At 51.0% G+C, this 5,083-nt stretch overlaps 1 long non-coding RNA gene across 2 annotated transcripts; it reads right to left on the bottom strand.

Moving 5' to 3' along the window:
- Nucleotides 1-1,757: 1,757 nt before the first annotated feature.
- LOC108317709 lies at nucleotides 1,758-4,682 on the bottom strand. Of its 2 annotated transcripts, XR_001830866.2 has the most exons (5): nucleotides 4,382-4,682; nucleotides 4,036-4,176; nucleotides 3,856-3,941; nucleotides 3,355-3,601; nucleotides 1,758-2,880 (listed from the first exon to the last, which is right to left on the bottom strand). It is a non-coding gene; the product is annotated as an uncharacterized LOC108317709 (long non-coding RNA). The 2 variants fall into 2 exon arrangements; XR_001830865.2 differs by lacking the exon at nucleotides 4,382-4,682 and having other exon boundaries at nucleotides 4,036-4,358.
- Between the last annotated feature and the right edge of the window lie 401 nt (nucleotides 4,683-5,083).

Here is a 5,083-nt window from a genome sequence, read left to right as displayed (position 1 = left end):
CCCAAATAGCAGTAGAGATTTGCTAATCAAACCAGTGGAAAGTTGGACTCGGCTACAGGAGGCGTCCTGTTGAAAGTGCAGGGAGGGAGATGGTGGCCACACTGGGCATTTTTCCTCCCCTGCAACCTCACTGTTCCCCTCCGAAAAGTACCACATCCTACATCACCTAGGAGAGGAACGGTCTGACTTCCTAGGAAGGTGTATTTTGTGCTGGGAGCCTCGTATGCTTTGTGATGGTAAAATAGTGCCAGTGGCTGAGAAGCTCAAATCCACATTCTTTAGCCTGGACCCAAGAGAGGCTGGGGCTGAAAGGGCGTGCTAGACCTGGGGTGATCTGTAAAGCAGTGGCTCCTGCGAGTGAGTAGAGAACCTTATCCCTGATTGAGGACCCTGGGAGGAGCCAAGTCCAGCATCTTTAGCTAAAAACTCCTTTTTGATATGTAGAAATGTTTACCAAACCCACCTCCTGTCTAGCCAGTGCTGGCTGGGAACTCCAGTCCATGGGTATTAATGTATGGGAAGCTCATAAAAGGTTTGTGGGGAAACCTGTGCTTAGAAATGGAGTTTAGGGGTGTCCTGCTGTCAGAGAAGGATGGCAGAGATGCCTTTGAATAAGGGCTGTGATAGGAAAAACTGTGAATCTGAAATGCATGGAAATACGAGTTGTCAGCCAGTCAAGAGTTCATCTGCTTCCTCCTCCTACCCCTGTCCCCACTTTTTCCATACAAAATCTTTTGGGTTCTCCTTTAAGCAGAATGTGGTTTCCTGTGTGAGAAAATTTGTTGCCGTTTTTTTTGTTTTTGTTTTTGTTTTTTGTACTTTAACCTGAAAGGCTTGCAGAGCAACCAGCTTAGCAAAATGGCCCTTCCAGGACTGGATATTGTTCTTACCTAGATTAAAAAGAAATGACTGTCAAGAAATGACTGTAGTTATACCAGCTGGGGAAAAAATGGCATCTTTTTGCAACATTTACTTTTTTTTTTTTTTTTTGGTTTTGCTTCCAGGGCAATTTACATACTTGCATGGAAATTAGCTGTGAGGGGATGCAATTAGCTATTGTGTATTTTGTTACAATTGTTCTTTAAGAAAAATCTGATCTGACAGATTTATATTGTTGACAATGTGATTTAAGCAGGGCCTAGATACAAACTTTCACCACCCTAATCAATAATGGTAAATCCTTTTGCTGAGGTGAACAATCTCTGACCTAGTATTCATATTTCTTTTACCAATTCCCTGTAATAAAATTGAACATTTTGTCACCACTTTGAGAAACACTGCCAAACACCTTAAAACACATGTCACATGCCAGCAGCCCCTCATTTTCCTCCTCCGGGAGCTTCTACATCTGGAATCATAATCACAGATAAAAACCTTGACAAAATTGCATCTGAGCACATTCTTCTCTGCAGCCTTTACTTTCTCATAACATTTAATACAATATTAATACCTGCTACCGAAAAGCAGGAGGGAGGAAAAGGGCTGCCAACCTCCACGTTTCCTGATGCATGATGTTCAAACCTGAAATTCACACTTCGTGTTTCATTTTAAGTTCAGTGCATTTAACAGGGCCCTAGAGAGAGAGCCCTGGTTAGTTCCCCAACCTGCTCAGCTGACGCCCAGGGAGGCGGTTTCAGAATTGTTCAGATCGCTGCAGGGAGAAGAGGAGGAGGAATTGGGCTCCTCTCTGCCTGCCACAGGCCAAGCCACTTATCTATTCCAGTGTCACAGACTCGGGGTTTCTCTTCGGAAACAACTAAGACTCCACTAATTTTTATTGTCGATAGCGGTGATAAGCAGATTTTCTGTATAGTGTGACCAAGGCAATGAGTTGATTTCAGAAAGAAAGAGATATGCCTGAACTGATTTGCTGCTGACTGACAGCCTCTCACACCAATATAAAACACTCCCTGCTTTGCTGAATGAGGCCCACAAGCCTGGGAAAGGTGGTGGTGGTGGGGGGGTGTCCTCGTTGAAGATACAGAGCTTTTCTGCTCTCCCTGTGTCTCAGCCTCACCCCACCCTTTCTTGGAGATAACCGTAACCCCGCATTCCTGTGCAGTGGCAGGGAATCACCCTTCCTCTGCCTTACAAACAGGAGACAGAGGTTAGAGAGAAGGGGAAAGTGCAGGAAGCATACACACTGGGGGTTTCCTGGGGGAATGCATGATACCCTGAAGATGGACTTCCCCATGTTGGTGGCTTTGTTCAGTCCCTGCCACTCTGACTAGAATTGGGGTTGAGACAGACCAGGAGTGTCCCTTTCCTTTACAAAATGTAAACCTCCAGGTTTTTGGAAGTGTTACATGGTAACCTCTCTAACAGCAGGCTCAGTGTAGAGGGGAAACACACACACACACACACACACACACACACACACACACACACACACACACACTTCCCTGAGCATTCCCACTGTGGTGAGGAAAGGGTATAATTTGCTGAAAGGTGCAAGCAAGCCAGGAAGACAGAAGATGCTACACTTTACTCAGGGAATAGAGGCGGGCAACTGGCCCTGTGACTGCAGCCAACAGCTTTAAGAACACAGTCCTTTCTGCTTCAAGGTGGGGCGGGGGACATTCTCGCCTCTTTCTTCTTTGCAGTTATTATTCAAGAGTCTTCCCCAGTCCCCAGCACCATCCTCAGAGCTTCAGGCCATACACTGGCAATGCGCAAAGGGGGCCCCAGGCAGGGGGGTCTGGGGCCAAGGAGGGCGGCTCCCCTGCGCGGAATCCTTCCCTGGCGGCTCCCAAATCCGGCGTTTTCTCTGCCGCCTCTCCCTCGGGGGAGACTCGGAAAGGCTGCAAAAATCTGGGCGCCCGCTCGCTCGCTTGTCAAGAAGCAAACTGTCTTCACATTCTCCAAGAGCAACATCCCTGCCTAGGAAGAGGAAGGAAGAGGCAAAATAAATAAAACCAGTTAATGTTGTAGTTAACTTGCAAATCAAGTAAATCTGTTGGTGCCGTATTTGAGAAATAAACCATCACAGCGTCACAGCAAACACACACTTCTGAACGTCTTCATTTTGATTTAATGGTATATCAGCGTCAACTATCGCTTCCTCTGCTGGTACACACGGCCTGATGCCGCGGGAGGAGGGTGCCCATGTTTATCACCGAGTGAGATGACTAATTACACCTTGTCAATCACCGGCTATGAAGACATAAAACCAGCGCGCACAATGAAGTAGTTGCCTGCAGCGTCAATTAGTTGGCGATTCTGAGGTTATTGCATGGCCCTGCTTTGGCCGCCTCTAATAACGGGACAGAGCGCCGGGAACCGCGCACTGATCAATCACCCTCCTTCCGCGGCCGCCCCGCTCCCTCCCCTCTCCCCCGCCCGGCCTGGCCTCACTTTCTCCGGGTGGCTTGCGATTCCTCCCTCCGCGGCCCCGGCTCCTTGGCGCCGGCAGCCCCGGGAGCTCCGGGAAGTTTGCGCGCGGCAGCTCCGCAGCCGGCAGCCGGGAGCCCCGCAGCCTTCGGGGAGCGCCGGGGCTGGTGGCCCCTTTGTTGGAGGAGGCGTGGAGTCAGCGCTTTTGTTCTGAGTTAGTCACGGTGGCCGGCTGGAGGCTGCTACCTCATTATGCGCCGGGTCTGCTTGTCTGCGAGGAAGCAGATGGTGGGGAGGTAGGCAGCGGCGAGAGTGGCCAGACCTGAATTCCGTTCACCTGTCACCTCCCACAAAAGGCAGGTTCGGGGGCCTTAGGGATTCGTGGCCCCTTTCGGGGGGGAGAGGGAGGTCGAGGGGCCGCCGTTTCCGGCGCCTGCGAGGGTTCCGTACCTGTCGGTGCCCGCTCCCCCCACCCCCTGCCTTTCCCTTGGCTGCGGCTTCTCGCACCGCGTAAATGTCACTCACGTGTCAGGATGTGTGTTTACAGCCTGTTCCTCTCCTTGTTTAGTCTCCGCGGACAGGGCTCAGCGGTTGCGCGACGTCTCCCGCCGCTGGGGGAGATTAGCAAAGTTACTGGCCTCTGGACCCCGGGGCTCGGGCGCCCAGATCCCGCCCCGCGGCGGGCGATGCGTTTGAGCCTCTCACAGATGGAGCGCGTCCCAGCCTTACGCAGAGGGATGAATAGAAAAGCGCACCGGGCGGGAATCCTGACTGCCTGGGAATCTGAGGTCGGCCCAGCGTTGGACGTGGGCTGCTGGTCCGAGAGGTGGCGACGGAATCGCGTGCCTATATGTACGGGGGAGTGGAAAGTCTCAGGGTGTGTTTCCACGTTTCTAGAGCCGCCCGCGGCAAGAGTTGCTGAGTACCCCACCCCCTGCCCCCAGATCCTAAGGCAGCCCCTCGAACTTTCGAAACGTGTCGTGTCCAGCCCTCCCGGGAACGGAGTTGTACCAAGGACAAACACTCTAGCGTCGTTATAAATTTTTTCTACCCCTTGGGCGACCTCCAGATGAACTCTGATGACTCTCAGATTGGATTTTCATTCCCTACTTTCTTTGAAAGAAAGTGCCCCAGATGCGTCAGTAACACATGCCTATGTATTCGTGTAGGCGTCTGCGTGCCTGCGCGCCGGCCGTGTGCAGGCGCCGAAGCACACGTCTGTGCGAACACACGGGCACGCGCGTTTTGGGTTTAATGGTCCTTCCCTCGCGTTGGGGCATCTGTGCACATGCAGCATATACACGCATACTTGTAACTTCAAGTTTTTTCAAATATGCAAAACGGCCTCGTAGAAGCACTCGCAGTGATTTCAGTAGAATGGCCTGAGCACGCGAGTGCAGGTATAACGTGCGATTTACCATTTTGCAATTGCATCCTCCTTCCCCTCTCTGGACACTTATACGCGACGCAAATTTGTAGACCCTAGGTCTATAGTGGTGCTGGCTGTGATTTTGCCAACAGAGACAAAATTCCTGCTGGCTGTGTTTTTACCAACAGAGATGAACATGTGTATTTGCACACATGAACCCAAGTTCATATATTTGTGCACACATATTTATGTGTGAAAGTAACCTGCACATGTGAAAAATATGATTTAGTGCTTCAATTCTGTGTGCTGTGTGGTAAACCGCAGATCCTGGCTATCCCCTTACCTGACCTGGCAAACAAGTCATTTCAGACTAACACCCCCCCT

Source organism: Cebus imitator, unplaced genomic scaffold, assembly GCF_001604975.1.
Source record: "Cebus imitator isolate Cc_AM_T3 unplaced genomic scaffold, Cebus_imitator-1.0 Scaffold206, whole genome shotgun sequence".
NCBI lineage: Eukaryota > Metazoa > Chordata > Mammalia > Primates > Cebidae > Cebus > Cebus imitator.
This window is presented reverse-complemented; position numbering and strand designations above follow the sequence as displayed.